This window comes from Castor canadensis, chromosome 3, assembly GCF_047511655.1.
Source record: "Castor canadensis chromosome 3, mCasCan1.hap1v2, whole genome shotgun sequence".
NCBI lineage: Eukaryota > Metazoa > Chordata > Mammalia > Rodentia > Castoridae > Castor > Castor canadensis.
Window position 1 is genome coordinate 123,124,427 of NC_133388.1, and position 26,923 is coordinate 123,151,349.

Below are 26,923 nucleotides of genomic sequence, written 5' to 3' on the forward strand. Positions count from 1 at the left end.
CATGTTTGAGTAAGCAAAATATAAAAATAAGACCACAAAAGATACCACCATGGGGTAGTGGTTACAGAAGGTCATGCACTGCCTAAATACCATTTAATGCATATCAATGGTATTACATGGTTTTTTTTTTTTAACTGGAATTTATCTGATAGAGCTTTCTCTGTTAGTTTTCAAATATTCTTTGCCATTTTGAAAATTGTATCCTTTGAATTGGGGACATGGCTCAAGCGGAAGAGTGGTTGCCTAGCAACTGCGAGGCCCTAAGTTCAAGTACCAGTACCGAAAAAAATTGTATGCCTTGCATGTATGTGATATATAGCTAGATTCTGTGATTATATATTAAATGAATTTCATAATTTCTAGCAAATAAACAGCGAAAGCCCCCTGGAAACCAGACCTTTTCATCAGGGTGACCTCAATACCTAGCTACTCATGTAGCCACCTCAGAAGTCTGCCAAGACCCAGAGGTGGGACCTCAGGATTGCTTCCTTAGGTTAGGAGAGCACTGCCTCATGATGCTTTCCACCCCTAGGACACTGTTAGGGACAGGAATCACAAAACTCCCACCACATAATGCTTGGGGATGTTTTGCTGAAGAAAAAAATATACAGCATTGGAGAGGTCTAGTAGAATCCCAACTATGTATTTAATCATAACGTATAATTTGATAGAGTAATAAGTCCTTAAACTGTACTTGTTTTTTTTTATAATGTGGGAAGATGATATATAGCTTTATCTAACCTGACATCACCACTCACCACAACATTCCTTAGTACTCACTGGGCATAAACCACTGTACTAGATGCTATGTGATATGACTCTAAGACTGACTTGATTTTGACTGTAGAAGCTTACTTCTCATTAGACTTGATAAAGTACATAATTTTAATACAGACCTTGTATTTGTATAACAATACTGAATTCATTAACAGCTATCCCAAATCATTGTACTTAATCTTTATCATACCCTGAGAAAATGTTTACTTCCCAAGAAAATTGGGCATCGGATAAATTATATGACTAATGGGTAAAAGAGAAATTCAAGACCACATTGATTTATCTTCAAACCTTAAACCCAAGTCCCACTAAGATGAAAAATAACTACTTGGTGTGACACTAGATGGTTCACTGGTCCTTGAGTAGTACATCTCAGCTTTCCTGCACTACAGATTCCTGCACTACACAGTCCTCTCAGCTTACATTTCCCTTGAAGTACCTAATTCTGGTTCATCCTTCAAGCCCAACTATGCAGAGCACCCAGATCCCATAGTGGGAGTCAGTTGTCACCATCTCTGGTTTCCCATAGCTGCCTTTGATACTTATCACAGGTTCAATTCCAGGGAGAAGTGAATAAATTTTTATCCAACATTACTAAATGTCAGGTACCCATTAAGGCTGTAAGGTATTATTATTATTATCAAACTAAAGATTATGCAGAGCAGTAATTTAAAGTACAGTTTTTAGAAGTAGTCTTCAAGTGTTCCAGCCCTGGATCCATTTACTAGCCAAGTTATGTTGCCCTATGTAAGATGGGATAATAATGGCACTCAATTCCAAGGACTTTTGGAAGGAGTAAATTAAATAATGCAAATGAAGTATCTGATGCATAGTAAATGCTCAACACATGTTAGCTATTATTAGATAATATGTGAAGAGACTGAAGCTAATAAAGTTTAAGTTACTTAGCCCTCCAAAGGCTAGTAAGCCTTTGAACTGAAAAATGGATCCATCTAACTAAAGCCCACCTATCTTTCTCGAGAGCATTATACCCAAACTTTTAAATTTCATACTCATACCAACTAGAAAAGTATATATGTGCTCCTAATATCCATTATAAATTTTATTAGTAGTACTATATTATACATTACAAATAATACACAAGAAGAAAATCAAATGAAGAATATAAATCATAAATAATGCTAATACTTTCTTCATTCTAGATTATTCTAAAAGGCTGCCTCTTCGCAGGTATTTGTCTAATCTACTTTGTATCCCTAACTGTAGTGTATAATACCTTGCCTACTAGTCAATGTTCAATACATGTTGTGAATTACAGTATGAGATTTTATTCTATGTTGAAAAAGGTCTTAGTCATTGCTGTAACCTAATGACATACTTGAATGCAAATATGATCAAAAGTGACGTCCTTGAATTGATTTTTAATACATCTGCTAGTTTTCAGCTACGAAAGGTCAAGCTTCAGTCATCTTTCTCAGAGCATTAGTTAAAAGAGAGAGTTTGTTATATAGTGTGAACAGCTGGTATCCCAAAAGGGACATTTGCTGGGAGGAGGAGGAAGGTCCTCAAAGGCATACACATCCTATTCAAAACTATTTGGTTAATTCTTCTATCTGTAATCCTACAGAAAATAAATGCCACTGCTGTCTGTTTAAAAACCCTAGACTTGCTGGGGAATCTCAGGTTGTTAAATAAACATGGCTCTCATTTTTTTCCTATGAATGGAGTGAACTATAGGTTAGATCTTCAACCTGGAGGGGATTGCCTGTGGAGTAGATGGAAGTGTGTATTTTATTTCCTTCTCCACCAGATGAGAGGATATAAAAGCAGTCACCTGTCAACCCACTCCAGCAATGAAATTCAGCAGCCTATTGTCCCAATCACTGCTCTCAATCACTCTAAACGGCCTCCAGAGACAATCATTATTATAGGACATGTTCCTAAGAGTAGATAAATGGAACTCCACCTGCCAGCCTGCATAGAGAAAGATGGACATTCTTGGCCAAAAATATGAAAGGGCCTGGAGCTTTATTGACATTTACATCAAAAATAGTTAGCAATGAAAGCAGCTGTTGTGGCGTGCTTTCACCACGACGTGTTTGGAATATGCTGTGAATTGAAATACAGACCTCCTGACAAGCAATTTACCTTCTGTCAGTCTCCATGTGCTTGCAGCATTACTGGTACTTGCTGTGATAGGCCACTTATAAAGCTGCACATGTGTACAGTTTGGATGAAAGATTAACTACAATTTGAGGCAGGAAGTAACGAATTGTGGAGTGTCATTCATAATGGCCTACATTGTCATCTGCAGGGTGACAACATAGCAAAAAGGTGCCTCTGTTGTGACCGCCTTATGGAATCAGATGTCATTCATTCTAATGAAGATCTGACTACAATTCTAATAAGCAGAGTGCAAGACAGCTCAGGACTGGAAGCATTAATCTGCCTTGTTTGTTGACATTACGGTAATGACTAAAATGCCATTATGCAAGAAATTCTTTTAGAAGCCATTCAGTAGGGGCAATTGTAATACAGTGTATAACGGCCTGGAACAAAGGATGTGCCAGGAGTTAATTTCTGTATTTATTCTTTTTTAGTTGATTCAGTACATTGAGTTTTCCTCTCTTAAAAAAATCAGTAGATGAAATATTATGATGTCTCATCAATAAAGTACTGATTGCTTTGTGTGGGTAATATCTAGAAGTCAGGACTCTTCATTGCAAAATTCTTTATGTACCAAGTTTTGGTGGCATTAGTAATGTAGCATTACTTATTATGGATAATGATTACATACTTAGGGACTCTTTCCCTACAACTGTTGTCCCATACCAGGCTATCTATAGTTCTAGAAACAGTTGAGTCACATCTACTTATTCATATAAAGAGAATAAATAACTGACATAGCTTTTCCATCCCCGATAAAAAGTTCATTGTTTTCAATCTGATAAGCTGGGTAACATTGTAAGGCCAATGAACAACTTCTAAAGCTGCTGTGACTCATCATACATTTCTTTTGGAAAGACTACATGGAGTTTCATTTTTCTCCCTATGTTTGTGAAGCCATTCTCTGGCCCCTTTCTCTGTCACTAACATTTGATACTTTGGATTCTTTGGGGTAGTAGCTAATGAGGAAGTAATGCACAACAGCTGAACTTTGCATCACTCCAGCAGAAAGCAAGCATTTAGTACAATGATGTCTCAAACATCTAACGCATCTGCCTTCATGATCAGGTATTCGATTCACTCAGGTAATCATTAACTCTTGAACTATTCCAGCATCTAGTATTGTAATTTTCACCTCTCTCCACCCATCAGATAGAAGTGTGGTCTAAACTCCTTAGTAATTTTAAAATTTAGGCTCTTAACCTCCTTATGTTAGCCGAATTGCTCTTGCAAAGCAAGTTTTTCTACTCAATACTTAAAAAAAAAAGTGGTTACTATCACTTATCTCTGATGAACGCAGAAAGAATTAACCGAATCAACTTTGGAAGTATATTCCAATTAATAACAACTCCAAACATGTTTGTACACATATAAATATATGCCATGCATTTCAGAGACTGCAAATTCACAGAATCGTTTGTTGTAGTTGGCTCTTGGGCATTTGGCGGCTGATGCTGGCTCAGCACAGGAAACTGATGTGGGGGAAGTTCTAACAAGCCTGAACGTATGAAAGCAGAAATGATACTGCAGGTGACTTTCAGCTTTCAGGGAAACTGCCTTAATTGAGTCTTTTTGTGTCTTCCAGCTAACAGATAGCTGAAGGAAACCATCAGCAGCTGTCTATTGGCTGCCCACAGAGGTGGGTGTTAAGGCAGTACTGCAAATTAGCATGCCCCTAGAGCTCCTCTCCAAAATATAAATGGGCAGCAAATGCCAAAATTTCCACCAAGTGACTTACTTCTGCCTCTATAACTCAGGCCTATTCCTAGTTCTTACTCCTATTGCTGCTGTAACAAATTTAGTTGCTTAAAACACTAGCATGTTGGGACCACACTAGCATGTGGAGTATTTCATTTATGTTTATTCCCTCTCCTTTTCTCTTATCACCCTAAAAAAAACAGGAAAGCTTGACTGAAGACCCAAACTAGGAACATCTGCACATGAAAGGGAAACTTTCATTAGGCAATAAAATTAAAAACTTGGAATCTTAAGGAACATGGTGGTGCAGAGGTGTTTCTAAGTGAGCACCTTCCAGCTATTTGTCAAATCTCATTACTAGGTGCACACTAGGGCAGGGAATTACAGTCATTATAATAAATTATATGGGAGATTGGTGCATATTTGTGATGAAAAATGGCAAGGTAATACACATCTCTTAGCACATGGATATGTGAGAAGTAGTCGTGTCCTTGTCCTAGTGCCTGTATTCCACCTGGAACTCATTCACTCATGACTTTCCCATTCATTTGCTTCATTACTATTGCTTGAACATTCGCTTTGTGCCACTTACATAAACCTGGGTATTCCGCAATTAATAAAACTCCTGGAAGATGGCATAGACATGCAGGAAAATAAAGGAAATGAGTGCTGTGAAAACAGTATGCTAAGATGTTTTAGAAGCAAAGTAGAGGTGAATCTGAGTTTCCTCCCTTCAGAAGTCACAAAAGATCCCTGGTCTGTGAATCAGGGGCAAGAAACCACTGGACACCTGGGAAATGATAAGGAGAATGGTTGGTTTGAGGGTAGGGTGGAGGTGTGTTAAAATCCATGAAGATCAAAAACAATTCTGAAACAATATCAGAACACAGGTATAGGATAATTACTTTAAAGGAGAATAGAAATGTTGATTGACTTTTTGATATAAATGGTAAAATTTAAAGGTAACTTAGTATTAAGAGAATGAAAGAGCAATGTATGACTTTCAAAAAGGAGGAAGCTATGTGATAGACATTCCACAAATTCTAATAAAAGGCAGGAGAAAAGGAAGCAAAGGAAAAACATGCATAATAGAAAACTGAAAAATGAAGATATGAATAAATACCTGAAAAGCTGAAATATAAAAACCTAAATACAGCTATAAATTGTTAAGCTATGCATAAACTATAAATTAATACATGGAATTGGAAGTAAAGGGACCAAGTAAGATATAACAGGCAAATACTGATCAAAAGGAAATTGATGAATTGATAATATCCAAATCAACAGGTGTGTTCCCTTGCTATTCCTTCATAAAGATCAAGTACAACACTCCTATAGCAAAAGGCAAGTTAACAAGAGGAAAATATAACAAATTTAGTTTATTTAATCAAAGTCTCACATGACACAAGAGCCTTTAGAACAACCACACAAAGACCCAGGGAAAACTCTGTTTTTAATGCTTAGATTTCATGAAGAATGGACAGTCATGTAAAAATGTGGTTGGATAAGAAGATATGGGAAAACCCAGTCAGGGCTATCTGCTTGGATTCTTCCGGGTCTCTCTGTTGGTGTTAATTCCAGGTGTGGCAAAGGATCCTTCTGAGAAGGTAGGTCAGAACTTCTTTAAGGTAAGTTCTTACACAGAAAGGTGGGGGAAAGTTACAGTAGTATTTTTAGCCTTTATGGCTTGCTTTGGGAACAGGGGTTCTAGTTTCTATGACTGATCTTGGAGAAGAATTATGGCTTTTAATGACTCACTTTGGGGGAGAGGGAGGGGCAAGAGACAAAAGGTCAAAAGAAGATCAGAAAGCCTTTGATTCTGAGACTGTTTCTGAAGCTTTTCATTGTCCTTTAGTTCAAAGTACTCAGTATGCGGAAAGGGAAACTCATATACAGGAAACCAGCCTTATTCATGGATTTAATACATGCAATTTTGACCAAAAATAATCATAAATTTAAAAATCAAAAGAAATATCAAAAAGAGAAAATTTAAATTACCCCACGTACATTACACAGTTCAGTTGATGTGGAGATGCTCTCAGTTGTGCATTATTGTCAGTTGTGTTTAGATCATTCAATGATAGCTGAGTGTTTCCCTGCCTTTAATTTTTTGAAAATATGCCTCCCAAAAATCAAGGCAAAAGTGAATTGCTTAATTGAAGTGAACAAATGAAAATTTGAGATTTGTTGAAAGGTGGCCTGTCTTTAGTGGAAGTTGAACAGCATTATGGGAAAAATGAATTGCGCATCTGCACTGCACTGCATGCATCATGAGTATGTGTGGGGTTTCCTCCACGGTGGCCACACTGGAACCAGACACCCATGGAAATCAAGGGTCTACTCTAATAATCATATTAATATTATATACATAGAAATGTGATTATGAAGGGTGAGTAGTTCCGTAGTCTGTCAGCAAAACAGATTGTGTAGTTGAAGGACTGAGAGCCAGTGGTGTAGAATCTTGTCTAGGTCTGAAAGGTCTGAGAAACAGAAGAAGATCGAAGCCACAGTTCAAGCAGTCAAGCAGAATGTGAAGTCAATCTTCTTTCTCCTTTTTGTTTTCCTTTTTGTTCTGCTAAGGCCCACAGTGGATTGGAAGGTGCCTACCCACATGAGAGGGTAGTATATACTTTACCCAGTCCACTGAAACATCCCTACAAGTAGATCCAAAAATAGTGTTTACCTAGATAGATATCTAGATATCTCATCTTACAGGCCCAAGCAAATTGACACTTAAAATTAACTATCATATGTGGCTTTTCTTTTTCTTTCTTGTTTCTATTTTTTTTACACCATAGTGTCAAGAAAATTTGAAATTTGATTTCTAAGTTAAACTCTAGTTAAACCATAAGCCAAAGATAACTGAAGTACTTAAAATATTTTAAAAAACTAAATAGACTGAAGATAGGACATAATGTCACTTAGCTCATTTCAGGTGAGAACAAAGTATATCGACAGCCACATGAACCCATTTCTATCAGCACTAACAATGGACAGGGAAATTTTGGGAGAGTAAAGACAGTGGTAGAGTAGATCCCTAACTCCTTGCTCCCCCCACCACACATTCTCCTTCAAAGCTAAAAGGCACAATTGGTAGTTTTCACCTGAAAGTTATAACCTACTCTATGAGATTGGGCTCACAATTTTATTTCCTTTTAATTTCTTTCTGGACAGAAAAAGAGAGACTTACATAGTCACAGAGCTACCTGTCACAGAAGAACCAAGTTCCCATAGTAACATAGTCTTTTTGTTATCACTGCTCATCTCTCCTCCTTGGAACATATACAATGTGGCTTTCCTCATGCTGGGACAGCAATTTGTTCATGGGACACCCTTCTTATGGGTGCTACAGACTCTGAATCTGTACTAATATGGATTTCCCTTTGGCTGTTTCTTAATGCCTCTTACTTACCTCCCTCAACCAACCCTACTTATTTCTATAGCCTCTGAAGGTTCAAACATTTCATTATCAGAAAAACTCCCTTGAAACTCTTTTCCCTCCCCTCTGATTTCCATTGACTAAATGATACCAATGTTGGGGGATCCTTCCTTCCTAACGTATTACTCAATAAGTTAGCAAACTGTTCCCATTTCAGGTTGGCCAGAGCTTTCCTCTTGGTGATTTATGATGTGGTCAATATATTAGCGGGAAAATGCCATTTGCTGGTTAAGGAATGAGTGTCTTTAGTGCTCTGGCCAAATTCTAACCAGAATCTACTCTCATTCCTAGTTTCATGAAAACCATTTAAAATAGGCAATAAACATAAGCATGATCATTCCAATGGAAGAGTAGACAGGGAATGACAGGGGCTGTTTGATATATATGGTTGAGTTTAAGATAGCTACATTACAAATTAAGTCCAAACTTGTTAGAGTGAATACTGCCTGCTTTTCTTGGGTGTATTGTCTTTTGTTTCACTTTAATTGAGGATACAACATTTTAGAGGTTTTAAGTTGAAAATGATTGAAATACTAATAATTGCTATTTGTTAATTTTAAGGGAATTACCTGGAATCATTTTCTTGCATTTGAGTAAAAAATTGAATTTGGACATATGCTCCAGAATACTTCCAATTTCTACGACAGCATCAAAACAATATGTGTCCTATATTTATTCACTCTTCATGGGATAACATGAAAAAAAAGTTTATGCAGATAGAATATTTTAAAGTATAATAGCTACCAAGATGGAAAAAAGACAATTTACTTATGAAAATGGCAAGTAGAGTCTTCTAAATTGTACCATTTTCTCTTGCGAGATTCCCAAAGAAACTCCATAATAACATTTGCAAATGTTTCCATAAGAGGGAAAGTTTATGAAACATGTTTAAATATTTATGGAATGTTAAAAATGAGGCATTAATTGGCAAACAACTTAATTAAAACGCTTTCTCAGGTAATTAGCAACAAATACTTCCCTATCTGCTTTGCATGCCGTTTGTCTTGTTGTGTTTACTAAGCCTGCCTGTCAGTCAAACTTTGCTTCAGGTAATTTTTTAGCTCTGTGGGGAAAATCTTCAAAAATTACATCTGAATTTAAAATATTTTGATTATCATTTTTATCCAACAAATTCTCTTTTTCACTTCATCTTCTATATGTCCCAGTAAACCATCACCCTGGGAATTTAGGGCCTGAAGATGAAATTCTGCATCAAGGCATTACTGAATTTCCACAAACACTCTCCAGAGAACAAACTGAATCAATCTAGAATCAACAAACAGTGCAGTTAATTAATGAGAACACCATGAGGGAGCTTTTTTAAACAATGTTGACGGCTGTTGCCTCAGGACCAATAGCACCAGAAGTTATTGCTCATTTGAAAGAAGTGACTCTTAGGGTTCCCCCAAGGCACCTTTTGCTTACATTAGCTATTTGCCACAACTTTTCCTTTTATTTGCACCCTAGGGGAAGTATACTTATTTCTAAATTACTTTTTAAGTGATGCTTATTCCTGCCAGTAGCCTGAGGTACAGAGTGAAGATACCATAGAGTAAACAAAACAGAACCCAAGTCTGAAAAAGTACTGAGCAAGTCTGCAGGAAAAAACCCAAAAACAACAGCTACAACAAAAAACTTATTCTAGAGGCTTGTTTTCCAAACCGTAAGTCCAGCAATGGGTAAAATGTGGGGGCTGGATCTACCTACCCTGGTTCTCTGGGGTGGGGGATCCCCAGAGAAGAGTGGTAGTGTTAGATATGAATGATTAGGAAGACATCAATTTTTACTTTGGGTAAGAACCCTTAGTAAAACTAAGATAATTAAAATACTGTTAGACCTTATAAGTATTGCTGCATCTTGGTGTTTTAGAGTATTAATTCACAAAAATTTAGCTGTCTACAGAATTTAAGTTACACAACGGTAAGCATCTGCCTTTTGTTCACTGATTCTCCCCAACTGATAAAATGATGTATGATACAATGTAGGCACCAAAGATATGATGTTGAATGAATGATTAAATTGACTGATGATAGAAATGAATGGAAGTTGATCAAAGAGAGGCACCCAAAGAAATCCTTAGATTTTAGAATTGGTTGTTTGTCCTCAGTATCTGTCTAATGCATAATACAAGAAGTAAGATCTATAAATTTCAGTCATTCAACAAATATTTATAGAAAATGTCCTAGATGCCATGCATTGTACTAGACTTGGATATCAACAGAGATCAAAAGGTAGACCTGGTTCTTGCCCTGAGTTTGTAGTCTCATTTGGACATCAGATCTTAATGTAGTAATTGTACCAATATATAATTTTATAATGTTAAAGGAACCCTAAGAGTGAAATGTACCCTAAGAATAATACTGGTTTTTATGAAAGCACATTAAAGAGTTCCAAGGGTTGGCATGTTCGCATAGGGCCATTTTCTTTTATGATGAAAATTGTTTAAATACAGAAAAAATGATTTAAGGAAGATGTAGGGTTTAGGGGTTCACAAAATTAGAATATTCATCTTGCATCTTTTCTTGTGAATTAAAATCTCATCCAAACCTCTGAAATAGAGCTAGTCAAGATGTCAGCTGCCTCAAACTATGTTATGCAGTTCTAAATCTTTCAAAACTCTTACACCCACATAAGACTATTTTAGTACAATAAGTAGGCATTAAATTTGGTAAGTCTTAATTTTCTTAACTATTAAGATTTTAAAACATCTTAGGAGGAAGAAAAAATTACTCCTTAATTAATGAGTAACCAAATATAGTTTCCAAAGGTTTGAGTTTTTAAAATAGAGTTTACATTAATAGCAATAATAATAATGGAAAAATATGCTTACTGCCTGTTCTCTATGTATCAAAAACTATGCTATATTCTTTCGTTCATTTTTAATATGCAATTATATTTCAGTTACTTTTTATTAAACTAGCAAATTTAGGTTTGCTTTCCAGGCAAGATTCCTATTCTGATATTGCTCATTTTAGTTTTTTATCTAAGAATGGATAAGATGAAATATTATAAATCATGTTGATGAACATTTTTTAAAATTTAAGGAAATATTTGGATGCATACAAATCCTCTACTCTAATTTGTATTTATCACTATGTGCCCAGCATATAAACAGTGCTGTCACATAGAGGTGCCCCATTGTTGAAAAGATAGTAAGTAGATGAATAAATCAGTTGTTTGGAAATAGATTGATTTTTATTGACTGTGTGTTTATATGTGTGATAGAGAAAAGGTTGGGGTGGGGAGTGAAATAGACTGTCAGCATCCTTATGTTAATTCTTTCCAATTCCTTCATTATGTAGGTTATTTGCCATCTAACAATTAAATCTCATCACTGGTAAAAGCTACCACAGTTGACAAATAATTATATTTTTTAAATTAATGGGACCATGAGGGTTGGTGTGTTAATCAGTTTTCCATTACCTGTAATGAATATCCACCATAAAAAAAAAAGTCTTGTTTTGGCTCACAGTTTTGGAGGTTTCAGTCTATGATCAGGTAAACCCATTGCTTTTATGCATCTGATGGGGAAGGGACATATAGTGCAAACAGGTGATGGAGCAAAATCATTCACCTCATGGCTGGGACATGAAAAGAGAGGAACAGACTAGGATCTCACTGTTACTTTCAAGGTACAGCTTCAATGACTAGAAGACCTCCCACTAGGCCCCACCTTTTAAAAGGTTCTACCACCTCCCAACTGCACTACTCTGGGGAAGAAGCTTTAAATACATGAACTTTTGGGAGATATTCCTGACCTAAACTGTAGCAGTTAGACAATACAAAAATACTAAAGCAAGAGACACTTGGAGTTTTAGGCATAACTCATGGTAGACACAAAGGTTTGAAAGCCTATATGATAGCATAGCAAACTTTTCATGGTACAGTGTGTTTATGTATGGGGAGCTGGAGGCTGATCTATATAAATTACTCTTTTTTGCTCCACCTACTATGTCTCTATTCAGAAATCCTCAGGTGTTATGTTTCGGTGAATATTGCACCTCTCTTCATTTAACATTCACAAATCCTTCTGATCTCTTCCATAAATTTGGGGGTTCCTGATGGTCATTTATCTAAACTATAATGACTTTTGAGTCACAGCAAATCAAATTTTAAAAAGCAATAAGAACTTGAAAGTCACAGATTTAAATAGAATAATTTATTAAAGCGAAGTTTTTGGTAGATGAAAACTTTCCTGCATTGTCTCCAAGGAATCAATGTGTACCATTCAATGGTTAAAAACACAAACTATAGACCATAGAGAAATAATAAGTATGTTGAAAAAGGAAAATTGGTACAGAAAAGTAAAAATTAAAACATTAAAAAATTTTAAAATAATTTTGAAGGTGACAGCATTTAGGTAAAGCATTCAATGAGGTATTGCCTGAAACAAACAGTAAGATACCAAAGCTGATATTACTGCATAAAATGAAAACTATAAAAGAATAGAAATGATACCAAATGTATTAAAAATGAACAGTGGGGAAAGGAGAATAAGAAATTATTTTGGAAGCCTTTTTTTCCCCATTTATACAAACCAAACCAATTGTTCCCTGGCAAAGGGAGGATTAATGTAATGTTGAGAAACAATTAAAATGGATAAGAATAAATATTTCCAAACAACATAAAGTAGTATCTTTTTGTGAAACAAGTAATGACTAAACACTATTCTCTTTTTCCTCCAGTTATAAATAAAAAACTAAGGAATTGAGTAGTGACAGACTTTAAAGGAACCAAAATGGTTACTTTTAGCCAGAGTAAAACTTGACACATAATATAGAGAAATAATATAGCAATATCACAAACCAGAGATATCCTAGGTTCTACATAGGAAGGAAGAAAATGCAGAAAATGCAGGAAATTTTAATTTAATAATCTTAACTCCCAAGAGAAGCAGATAATATTTGATACTCTTTACATATTAGTAGATAGTAAGTACCTAAAATTGAAGTTCCCTAGAAAGTTTCATATAGAAAGGAGAATTTTTGCAATGTAACTGAAATTTTCAAAAATCAAGTCAGTTCTACATTAATGTATAGGTTTCTTCTTTTTTTTTTTTATGATGCTGGAGCTAGAACACAGGGCCTCACACATGACCAGGTAAGCATTCTACGACTGAGTCACATCCCATTCCTCATTCTTAATTCTTAATTCTAGGGTTCTGGGGCAAGTATGGATTATTTTTATACTATAAGTTGGATTGTATCTGATCAAAACTTGTAAGATTTCTTTAACTTCAAAGTGAATGTACACGATGTGAATTTTCACAAAATTAGATTCCCAGATAGTGGGTACTTTGTGAGTGACTTGCTGTTTTCCAGAACTCTATTGTTGGTATTTGGCCAGAATTTAGCCAACTTCCATGATGGCAAGGGCATCTGGGCATTTACCCCAATGTGTTCAACATGTTGTCAAATCAAGAGATATCTGTGCAGCACAGAATGAAAGTTTTGGTTTCACAGAGCACTGGAAATACCTCCTAAGAAAAGAAGTGTCTGTTTGGATTAGATAGTTTCCAGTTAAACAGATGGGGTACAGCCTCCTGGGTTTAAAACTGGCAGAACCTTTTAGGGCATTCAATAAAAGAATCAACAGTGTTAAAGAGGAAGCAGAAGCACTAGGGTCAAAAACATGACATATTTTTGCATGTCAAACAATAAAGCTGACATATCTATAAGTTAAGCATGCCAATAAATTTGATTCTTTGACAAAGTAAAATTATATAAATTAATAGAAATTATGACCATATTTTTAGATTTCAACATTTTTGCCCTATAATAACCCAAATTTAGTATAAAAATTTCAAATTTCCCAGAAAAAATTAGTTTCCTATGATTTAGAATTAAGATTATTCATGACAAATGTTGATTTCTTTCTCCTATCATTCAACCAAGTGTCAAGCTTTAACACTCAGTCTCTGCCCTCAAAGACTAAAAGGCTTAGGACTTTAGTTTTCCACCTTGTTATTCTGCTACCATATTAATTATAAGGGTAAAACACTAAGAAGTGAGTTTTAATCTAGAGGTATGACTCTCCTCAAGGATCTGAGAGAATGTGGATCCTTATATCTCCTTAGCCTCACAGTTGAGAAATACTGATATAGTAGAAAGGAACCAATCTAAAATCAAATAGCTATGATTAAAACTTTTTGTACTGTTTTTTAGAAATCTGAATCAAGTACAGTGGAGAGAAGACAATTCAGTTTTACAAGTGTTCTCTCAGCTTCTTTTGGGCTAAACACATAGACTGTGTAGCATTTTTGTGTCTGGAGTTCAGGAGATGAATTGGATAATGGATAATATAAATGAGAAATATAATAAACCCACTCTTTTATATCATTAATGTATGATAATAAAATATTTTTCAAAAAGAAATATGCTCAACTTTACTATTAATCTAAGAAAAATATAAAATTAAACAATCTCTATTATGTCAAAAAGAATAAACAAAAACATGCATAAGGACAATGAGAAATGGAAAACTATGAAATGGTTTGCATTATTGGTGTGGGTATAAACTGGAACAGTTTCCTGGAGATAATTTGGCAACAAAACTAAATTTTAAATGTTCACACATTTTGGTCAAGAGATTCTACTTTTAATACTTTTTTCAAGGAAATAACAGTTTAAAGCGTGTGTACAAGGATGTTCCCTGCAGTGGTGTTAAAAGAACCATAAATGGAAATCAATGGGAGAGTTTAAAATAAAATGAAGGTATGCAAATATTGAGCTCTTCATGTACTAACTTGAGAAAATATCAATAATAGCTTGGTAAGTAAACAAATCAGATTGAGTGAGGAAAAGTAAATAAATTACAATCCAATATATATAAATTAGAAATTTTTATGTGTACATATGTAGCAAATAATAAGGGTCTTCTTTAATTGAAAGAATCTACTTTTATTTGAAGGGTTACCTTTAATGTTTCTCTTAGGCAATATGGAGCTTTTTGCAATCCAGTTAAGGGCTTGATTTCCTAGTAAACAAAGGTGGCTATATCTTAGATCATCAATTACACAAAAAGGGAAGGAAGAAATCAACTACTGTTGTCCTGGATCTGGAATCTAGATGTGATGGGATGGAGAATTGCATCACCAAGGTCTATGTTAGGGAAATCTAAAAATAAAATTACTTCAAGAAAGTAGTAAAGAAAGCTTATGGCCAGGGTTGAAAACAAGGATTCCTAGATTTGCAGAGAGGAACTTTTCCAGTTGAGAACAAGTTTAGACTTTACCACACAAGGGTGTATGCTCTAGAAAACCATAGGATGTAACCTAAAAATGGACTCAAAGCATTTACTCAGCAATTACTTGATGGGAGTTACTGTTCATGGTCCCTGTGGTGCAAAACAAACCAAAAGTGCAAACATCCTTCTCTTCATGGAGGCTGTAGTCTAGTGGGACAATCAATAAACAATAAACATAAATTATATTGGGTGGTGTCAAGGTTATGAAGTAAAAAACTGGCAGTGAGTGCCAGAGTAGAATAATTGTATCACTACTTTGTGTAAAGCAGCTAAGGAAGGCCTGGTAAAGTGGATTTTGAGGAGACACCTAAAGGAAGCAAGGAAACAAGTCATGTAAACACTTGGGAAAGAGGGTTCCAAACTGAGGGAACAACATGGTAACGTATGCTGAAGGTGGTTCGTTTACAAGGTATATCCAAAGGCTAAGGCTAGGGCACAATGAAGAAGGCAAGAGTGTGTGTTGGTAAGGAGTAATTGGAGAGAGATGGTGAAGGACCAGGCTATGCAAGGTGTAGTAAACCATTTTAGAATTTGGGCTTTTACTCTGCAAAAGGGAGGGAGTTAATGGAACATTTGGGATAAAACTCTTGGCTGAGTTTAGCATCAAGAATCTGGTTAGTCAATGAACAAAAGTTGTCTGCATGGTGGCTTCTATCAGTCACATTCAAGGTTATGGAGGATGTCCTGTGGGAGAGTACTTCATGAAGCAGTAAAAGAGCAATACCTGACTTTAAAATTAACCTATTAATTTTTATGCATATGGAGAATGGCACTTACTGTTTCAGAACATTCTAATCTTTTGAAACAAACATAATATCAGACAAAATAATAGTCATATAATGACAATCAAACTATAGTAAAAGAAGGTCAGGTATGGTGACACAAAACCATAAACCTACCACTGAGGAGAATCAAAAGTTTGAGGCCAGCCTGGGCTATATAACAAAACCCTGTCTCAAAAACTAAAAAATATGCATATGTATATGCCATGTACAATGTAGAAAGGAAGCAATCTATGATCAAGATCACAGAAAGAAGGACATGAGATTTTTAAGGAGTACAGGGGAAGGAATTGTAAAGAGATATGTTTTTAGGCATATTGAGTAGAGATTTGAGGAATTTCCATTCAGATGTCCTTAATCTCCTCTGGAGCATATTAAAAAGGTTAATTTGCTTAGAGAAAGATTCTAGAGTTGGAATTAGGGACTTGAAGTGGTTGGCAAACATTCGAAATAGCTGTAATGGGAAGTGGAGCTGAGAAGGCAGCTGAAACCGAGGACCATAAAAATATAGTGTCACCATTGCTCACATCTATGCAATTTCCTCTAGCAACCCCTAGCAGCTCAGAAACCAAATGAGGTAGAGAGGGCAGATGTTTGTATTAAACCAAGTTTGTGAACTACAGTATAACATGTAACAGACTCTGGGTAGCCATAACGCACTATCAGGGAAGAAACTTGTCTCCTAACTTCAAAGATAGACACAGTATATGAAACATAATATTTAGGCATTTTCCAGCAGAAAATCTAAAGCAGTGAACACTGAGGAAGAGAAATAAATAGGGTGAGACCTACAGTTTCCTGAGCTGATGTGCCATAGAAACTTTCCAGACCTCAATGTCAGGATGAACCTAATCAGAGCCCAGAGGCCTGGCTGAGGTAAAGTTGGGAGTTCAGAAAGGTCAAGGTACTCAGAATTTGCGGTGGAAAAATAACAGAATGCTACCTCAAAGAAAGGAACTGTACAGAGATGCCCCAGAGATCTGCCATGGGTTTCTCTTGAGTGTTTGACTAAGGGTGGATCTGCACTTACATGGTGGGAATAAAGTACCAGAGACCTTGGGAAGACCACAGAAAGAAAGGAGATAAATACAATTACATCTGCATTTGATATAGGGTTGAGAAAAATCAGTGTTTCATTCATTCACAGTGTGAAAACCTCCATGTAGAGTCTAAATGGATATTGCCTCTATAGTGGGGCAGTGAATATGTTCTGTAAAGGACATGTTAAAATTTTAGATTGTATGATAAATGGGCCTAAAAATGCTATTTCTAAGGAACTTCACTGTGTCTTAGAATGAAGCAATAATATTTAAAGAAATATAAATTATGAAATTCACAATATATAGTATCCATAAGATAATTCCAAATAAGGAGATATATGAAACAATATAAATAGACAGAAATGGCAGGTGGAAAGAATTTTCAAACACTATTTATCACTATCAAATAGCATTAAATCTACTACTAGAACATATTCTCTATATTTATAAAAGTAGAGAAATCATGAACATATTGGAAAGAGAAATATATATAGATTTATGTAGTACTGGGTGGGGTTTGAACTCAGGGGCTTGACCTTGATAGGCAGGCACTTTACCATGTGAGCTATGTCCCCAGCCCCCAGAAATGGAACATATGAAAGAATCTTCCAGACTGAAAAACACAACAATATGAAATTTAAAATTCCCTGACTGAAATTAAGACCAGATAGTGAAGAAAAACTATTACTAAATTATAAAACACAGCAACAGAAACTATTTAAAATTATTCTCGGAGACAAACCACACTGAAAAAATGAATAGTAACAATAAAAATGAACATCAGAGAACTTTAGAAAATTCTCAGTTATTAATATGATTAGAGCCTTAAAGAAGGAGTACAAGAAAAAATGAAGAAATAATTGCAATTATAGAAAAAAATTAAATTTGGTGAGAATTCTAAACTTGCACATTCTAAAATTCAAAAAAGTTTAGGCAAAATAAAGATGAAGAAACTACATAAAATACATTATAATCTAATTACAGAAAAAGAGTGATAATGAAAAATATCTTGCAATCATCAGAGGTAGGGAAGTGGTGGGTGGGCCACATATTATTTTCAAAAATCAAAAGAAAGAATGACAGCAGAATTTACACCAGATAATATGCATGTCTGAAAACAATGGATCAATATCTTTGATATGTGAAGGACCATAACCTCAAATTCTATACTCATCAAAAATATCTTTTTAAAATGAAGCCTCCTCTTAGAGTATAGAGAGATGAAAAGAGTATCACTCAAACTTTTAAGAATTAGAAATGAAGAAAAGGCAATGTTAAGATTTGAAATTATCTGCTTAAAGAACATGTATTGGCAACTTAATCTTCCATGTTCAGAAGTGGAACTTTAGAAAAGTGATTAGACCATATGACTTCCTTCCTATGGATAAGTTAATGCCAATTATGGAAGAGCTTCAGGGCTCAGGTTTGACCTCCTGTTTCTCCCCTCCCCATCACCAGATGCAGACCCCTTGATCTTCGGCTTCCAGCTTCCAGAAGTGTGAAAAATAAATTTGCTTTCTCTATAAATTGCCCAGTCTCTGGTATTCTGTTACTATAATACAAAACAGGCTGAGGCAGATAGTAGTATAAAAAACAAGAAAAAGTCCAATAACTCTTTTTCTTTGAACATATTAAAGAGCTCAGGTCATTGGATCCCAAACTAGTTCAAAGTTTAAGAAAAGATGAGTCCTTCCAAAAACTAGGGTGTAAGACTTGCCTACCTAGGAAAACACCAAGGGTCATACAAGCTGACAAGAATTAAGTGAAAAATTTTAACAAAATGCTGAAAGTTGAGTGTAGGCTATTCTGAGAGTATGGAACACATAGAGGCCAAAGACACAAGGAAAGGACAAATCTACTGGCTGGCTCTTTTCTCACCAATTACTCAAAGGACAAAATTGCAAATAAGGTCAGAAACTAAAGAAGGCATTTCTTATGGAACTCAAGGGAAGGGAACAGAAGCTGCTGTGGAAAAGGCCCAAAGTCTGCCCTGATTCTTCAGTCCTTTCTCTGCCACACACACACACACACACACACACACACACACACACACACACACTTCCTTCAGTCACTAGAGGAAGAGCACATGTCAAGTGGTATCAAATGTCCTAACGAGGACACATTTGAAGACCCATGAAAGCTAGGGAAAGGGAACAGAGAAAAAAGCACTGCATGGGGGAATGGTAGGAAAGTATCTTAGACCCAAATCATTAGAGAGCCCAAGAACTGAAGGAGGAGTAGGATCCTGGGAAAGTCCCAACCTTGAGCCTTAGGTATACTTGCCTAGGGGATATATATGGCTATGATGGAACCTAAACCAGGACTAGAGAGATTGCTCCTCTGCCCACCAACACCTGGCTAGCCATAGGCCTGGTAAAAGGATGCTGATGTTCACTGGATTTACTATTTAGAACTGCCTTCTTTGGTTAGGGAAATTCTGATGAAGTGGTAGAGAATACATGCGTACATATGTGAATGGATCACAGAAGTCAAAATAATGATCCAGACTTCTCTTTGAATAAGTTAAATATGAAAGAATGAAGCTCAATAGGAGGGCTAGGTGGAATATTCTATCAGGGGAAGTAGTTTACAGGCTCAACCCCATGTCATCACCAGTAAACCAGTTCTATTGGAGGTAGAAATGCTCTCTGAAGTCTGTTGTTCTGCTCTTGAAAAATTACAGCACTATTCTTTTCTTTTTCTTTCTTTTTTTGGGGGGCAGGGTAGGCAAAGTTCTCAAAAAAAGCATTTCATCTATTACTTGGCTTAGAGTATCCAAATTAGTGCAATATATTTAAGTGATATATAGTGATTTAAATGATGCAAACTAATGGTGAAAATGTAATATTTCTACATATTTGACAATAAATATATAAACAAATGTTAATTTTTAGGATTAATCTCAGCATCCAAAAGGCTGAGATTTTAGTTAGTACATTAGGTTTCTAGGAGGCTCAACACTGCCCTTGTTAACTAAATTATGATGGCTGAGTTAATTAATTTCTTTTGATCTCAATTTTCCCATTAATAAAACAAAGGCTTGAACTAGCCAGTTTTACTGCTCCTTTCAGCTTTTACACACTAATATTATTTTTTACCTCATCTATTCCCTTCCCTTCTCTATGATTTTATTACTTTAGGTCTTAAGCCCGTTCTCAAGACCAATGTGGAATATGGATGTAATCAGATATAAACTAGCATTAGATGGAGTTGTAACCTGATAATAAGATGGTGATTCATTTTGCCCCATGCCTTTGCCTAATTACACACTGACCACTATCTCTTATGTGTACCACATAGTTTAATTAAATTTTATGCTGAACAACATATATGAGCTCCTTTAAAATTACATCAAAATTTAAGAAATTATTACTTGGTGTACCTTGAGAAACCAGAAAAATAAACTAAGCCCAAAGCAGTTAAAATTAACAAACAATAAAGATCATAGAAGAAATCAATAAAGGTAAAAAGAGAAAACACAAATTTTTCTACAAAAAAGCATTGTACCTAGATAACTTCCGTCACTAGCAAATTCTATGAAATATTCAAAGAAGAAATAATGCTAATATTATGTACACTTTTCCAGAAAACCAAGTAGGCAAGAATACTTACCAACCCATTTTATGAAACCACATTATCTTAATATTAAAATCAGATAAAAATGTTATTGACAAAAAACAATAATAACCATGGACCAATATTCTTTGTAAATATTGATGCAAAAATTCCTGATATAATATTGTTAAACCAAATCTATACAAGAAGAATAATATGTCATGACCAAGTGTAGTTTAATTCAGGAATGAAAAGGCTGGCTTACCATTAAAAGTTAATTAATGTAATTGACCATGTTTATAGCTATTTATCTAAATAGATGCATAAAGAAGACTATCTTATACCATAAACAAAAAATTTACTAAAATGGGTCACAGTCCTAACTGTAAAACTTTGACTTATCTAAATAACACTTCAACTCAACTAAACTAAGTTCAAAAAAATCATAGAAAAACCCTTTGGTTTAGACAAGTAGTTTTTAAATTAACCAAAATTATAATCTAGAAAAAGAGAAGTTGATAGGTTTGACATTGTCACAATTAACAACTTCAATTCATTGAAAGACTGAAAAGACTCCACACCAACTAGATGAGCATATTTACAAATCACATTACCTAAGAACTAGTGTTCAAAATATATAAAAATGTGCAAACACCAAAAAGAAGAAAAAAAATACCCATTAAAAATAACAAAAGACTTTAACAGATACATTACTAAAGAAAAGATACTGATGGCAAAAAATAAACATTGAAAAGATGTTCAAAATCATTAGTCAATAGGAAAATTCATATTAAAGTCACAATGAGATAATATACATCTATTAGAATGACTAAAAATTTTTTTAAGCCAGCAACAATTGGTAATACCAAGTGCTAGTAACATTAAGGAACAACTAGTACTCTCACACATTGATGTTGGGAAAAAATGGTAGAACCACTTTGAAATACAGTTTCGACAGTTTTTCATGAAGTTAAAAATGGGCTTACCATGTGATCATGCAATTTCTTCCTATGTATTTACCCGCAGAGAAATGAACACTTATGTTTATTTAAAAACCTTTAGGCAAATATAGCAGTTTTGTTAATGAACACTAAATCTGGTGATGACCCAAATATCCTTCAGCTGATGAGTGGATAAACCGATACAACCATACAGTTGCATAATATTCAGCAAATAAAAATTAATTACTGATAAGAGCAACAAACTGGATGAATTCCAAATGTATAATGCTAAATCTAAAGGCTATTGAATAATAGAGGTGGTGAATTCAACTATGATATAGTGTAAGAACTTTTGTAAATATTACAAGGTACCCCCAGAACAACAATAATAAAAAATAAAATAAAATAAACAAAGGCTACTCATTGCTGGACTCCATTTTATGATATTCTTGACATGGCAACGCTGTAGAGGCTGATATCTAGGGAAGGCAGTAGGTTCACCACAGAGGGACAAGAGGGAAGATTTGGATTGTTGGAAACATTCTATATATCTTGACTGTGATTATGGCCACAAAATTGTGTTTGCATTCATCAAAACTGATAACTGCATGTGCTAAAGGTACATTTTACTTACATAAATTACATCTCAATAAATTTGGCTAAAGCAATAGCTGAAAACATCACTATAAAAAGTGTTATACCTATAGGTGAAATTTTTCTGTACTTGTAAAAATTTAAAACTTACCTAATTAAAAAAATATACATACTACTGCCATTTCTAGGAATCTTTTATACAGATATATGTCAGATACACATATGCACATACCAGAAATACATGGGGATATAAGTATAAGCTAAGTCTATTGATTGCAGCATTAGTTGAATTAAGGAAGAACTTCAAATTAATGTATTAAAAAATAAGTGACTAAATGACAATCATTAGAGGACCTCTTAAATGCATTACACCCCCCCCCCACACACACACTATGGAATATGTGTTGTTAAACTGCAGAAAAGTGTGTAAAGCATGATCCCTTTGGGGGATTAAGAATAAAGAACCAAAAAGAGAGAAATTATTAGCACAGGAAAAATCCCTATGAAATAGTATACATTATGGAATACTGTTCAGCTTTAAAAGAGAAGGAAGTCTTGTTATTTGTGACAGCATGGATGGACCTGAAGGTCATTATGCTACATGAAATAAGCCACACTCAGAAGTACAAAAACCAATCAATCCCTCTCACCACAAAATGGTAAGCATTTGAGGTAACAGGTATGTTCAATTAGCTTGATTTAATCATCCCATATTGGATACATATATTGTAACATCACTTTGTATCCTATAAATATATACAACTGAAATTTTAACAAGAAAAAGAGAGAGAAGTACATATCTGATAATATTTGTCATTTTAGAAGGGTTAATTTGAAAGGAGATGAGGCTATCTATTAATTTTATATAAATCTCTATATTATATTATTTGACTTTATAATGGCCATAAATTGTTTTTGTGAATAAATAAAATTTAATGTAGTAAAAAATAATTAAATGAAATATCTTTTTGAGTACCATAACAAAACAGTTTATATTAATGAGGTAACCCAAAACAATACATTGATATTTGGTATCAAGCAAGCTTTAATTTCTTAGACTACTCATAACCTCACGGTCAAGAGCATATAATCTTGAGCCACTTTCCTCAGCTCAAATGCTAGTTCTACCTCTACTGTTTGTGTGCTTTTAGACAAATTACCTAGCCTCTCTGTGCTTTAATATCCTCCTCTGTAAAATGGAGACAATGGAACCAGGCATGGTGGTACATACCTGTAATCCCAGCACTTGGGAGGCTGAGACAGGAGGATGGTGAGATCAAAGCCAGCATGGGCTACTCAGCAAGACCTTGACTCAGAAAAAAACACAGGAAGGAAGGAAGAAAAAGAAAAGAAAATGGAGATAATAGTAACTGGTCTGGGTCAGGACTTTTATGAAGAACAAATGTGTTAGTACATCTAAAGAGCTAAGGTCTCATGAGTTGATAGTAAACACAAGTTGCTTTTATTAGTGGTGAAGTCTGACAATTCAAGTCTTTCTAAACTCCAAAGGAAAAAAATGTTATGATCATAATTATTTCAACTAGATTATTAGAATCTAAGAATCTAAGCAAGCCTTTTTCCTTTTCTCTATCATTCAAGGGAAAGAAATAATCAAAAATCTATACATAGAATTTTCTATCATGTCACATTTAGAAATAAAACTCTAATAAAACCAGAATACTTACATTGTTTTCTAACAAAAGGGAAGAAAATATTCTTCTCCTCATAACATATTTGGGCTCTCCTGTTTACAGTACAGTAAATCCTGTGTATTTAGTGTGACACTTTTTCCCTTTTCTTTACCTTCTTCTCCAATATCGAGCCCAGGTGCAGAACAGGGTTTGAGTTAGTGAAAGGGAATTCAATGGCATCTAAACTCCATGATACTTGCAACAAAGCTGATTTTTTAAAGCTACATCTGTCATATTATTTGTGCCACATGAATCATTTTGTTGCAGTGAGGACAAAAGGAACATAGTGGTAGGACTGCAGTATGTGTACTGTATGTGAGCCTGTGTGTCTTTCTCACAAAGCCTACATTATTCCACTCAGTTGTTGCCAAAGGTGAAGTTGGACCACATGGCAAAATATAGAGCTTCCCAATTTAAATGTCGGGGTTTAGTCCCCTTCTGAAGGAGATCATTTGAACTTGGACTTGCCTTTGTTGACATTTTCCTATGAGTGTGAAAAGAAATATTTTTATTTTTTCCAAATCAGCTCCTCTTCTTTTTTCCTTCTCCCCTAATTTGTTACATTCAACAAGAAAGGAAAATGAGAATAATAAATGCAGAACCATGAAAAAAATAAAATAAAATGGAATCACTCAGTAACTTGCATGATGTGGTTAGAGTTGGAATCATAGCATCCTGAGCATCTGTAGCCCTTCTCCTTGGAGAGTGCCGACTAATCATCTCTCTTCATGGTCAGTAACCACATAAGGACAACACCAGACGATGCCAGTGGTTTTGGTCCTGTAGCATTTATGTGCTTCCCTGCAAAGAGAGTCATGCCAGACAATATTCGTCAACCTTGTCCTTGGTCTTATCTCCTGATTGAGGCAGATGTTTATTTTCCATCTGTACTATACGTCAGTGCAATGGCAGCCTTCATCTGGCAAAGGGTGCCTGTAATATTATGAGGCCATCACATAAGCTGCTGGAAAGATTACTCTGGTGAATAAAATCAGTTTATGGCTAAAAACATTTATTCTTCATTTTGATAAGCTCTTAACAAATGGAAATTTGCTTCCTTACACTTTTGCCAAGCATAGGACCATGTTTATTTCTCGCTATATGGGTCACGAAGGATTCCCAGCTGTTAGCTAGAGTCAGTTGTGCATTGCTGCACTCAACAACATCTGTTTCACAAAAACAGTATCCAGCTTTTAGCACTCAAATGGAGGTTAGACCATATGCCGACAGACCACTTAGTTTTTACCTTGGGAACCAACTTTGCTCTAGTCAAGGTAACAGAGGAAAAGCTGAATATTTAAATGTTACCAAGCTTCAGTCACATCTTCATATGTGCTTGTCATTTCTCACTATATATAGTAAAATTAGTTCCAAGCATATACTGCAAGCTGTTCCTCTGTTTAATTATTAATTGGAAGAAAGTTTGTTTGCAAAACAGTTCAAATGTATTTTGTGATAGACGCTGTTAAAAGTAGTGCCATAAGATGATTTTGCAAACAGAGTATTCAGTTAAAATTTTAATTCATATTAGATATGGACAAAAGCAAATCAGGCTGATGGCTTCTACAGGATATATGACATAATGGAAACTACAGCATATCAAACATTATCTTACAACACAAAGATCTCTTTATTACTTGACTTTCCTCTTGGTCACTTACTCATTCTAATTTTTAAGAGAAACAGAAAATAGAATTTTTACTTTCAGTTTATCTTTTGAGAATAGTCAAATACATATTGTATTTTAAATTTCTACCTCTGTTAAAAGCACAGTCATCAAATCGCTACAAAAGATGCCTTACTTGTTTCTTAGAAATAGTATGTCAACACTGGTACCCTCATGCATTAGCTTAGATTTTTTTTTCATAGGTAAAGAATATGTTAAAAATGATGCTAAACAATAATGAAATTCTATATCTAGGTTTCCTAAATTCCTCTGTTGCAAAGGTGAAAGCGTTTAGTCTTCTTTGTCTCTAAGACCTTTCTCAGTGCTGGGATTTTGCAGGAGCACATAACAATTATTGGAAGTCTATTTTTTTAACCCTATGGGAAGAAATATTTGTCTTTTAAAGATTTCTTTGAGATTATGATAAATTTTAATAGAAGAGATTTTCCTAGGTCAAAACTTTAATTATGAGGCTAGAGCATAAAGAGGTCTTTTTCTAGAAGTAGTTGGGGAACATTTTAAATCTTCTCATTTTATTTTCCCTGAAAGTAAGAAATATGTCCATCTAGCAGATTCCTTAGTAGAAACTCCAGAACAACCAAGCTGAAAACTATTCAGAAATGACTATCTGTAATTATTAGATGGTTCTGATTCCCTACCTATGAATTTATATGTAAGATATTAAATTCACCTCTGCATTATCACATGACTAAAAGGCAGAAATAGGATGGACTGTTAGCATGTCCATGGTTGTTCTAAACCTTCATTTTGGTTACCTTTACTTTACAAAATTGCCTCTTTCCCAAGCTAACTCCAGGCCAGCCCCAGAGAAAAGTATAAATTTATTCATGTTCATCTTTTGTCCCACTGTAACTGTGCCCCACTCTTTTCGTGAAATTTGGTTGTCTCTTTTTTTTTTTCAGTTATAACCAGAGGACTTCACTATCAACTAGTTATCACCAAAATCTCTCTGGATCACTTGGCAATAAGATTCAAGTCCCCTGCCTTTTGCAGAAATAGTTTTGTTTCATTGATAACCTTGGGAAGGAGTAATGGTGATGATGACAGTGCAAATGGTAATCAACAACAAATAACCTTGTCCACAAACTTGGCTCTGTCCACAAATACAAGGATGAACCAATATGAGTTTTGGCTGCCCACATCTCAAAAATATTAGGTATAATGAACAGAAATTATGATATGGTAACATCCAAAGGAGGCAAGGCAGGAGGAGCAGATAGATCTTATAATAAATTCTAGCCAGCATATAGAAAACAGAAATCAAAACCATTCTCCATTCTGAGGCCATGGAGTCTTTGCTCGATAATGGATGTAACCAGGAAGTGCAGGAGATAGTGTACAAGCTTT

General features: G+C 35.0%; 1 long non-coding RNA gene across 2 annotated transcripts in view; it reads right to left on the bottom strand.

The window, feature by feature from the left end:
• The window catches only part of LOC141421662 (uncharacterized), a 111,647-nt gene that overhangs the window by 13,598 nt on the left and 71,126 nt on the right, over nt 1-26,923 (bottom strand). The window contains exon 4 of one of the 2 annotated variants that reach the window (XR_012446327.1): nt 18,020-24,690. The exons of the other annotated variant lie outside the window; for it this stretch is intronic. This is a non-coding gene — a long non-coding RNA (uncharacterized lncRNA). Of the gene's footprint in view, nt 1-18,019; nt 24,691-26,923 lie in introns of those variants that run through there. 2 annotated transcript variants of the gene reach the window in all.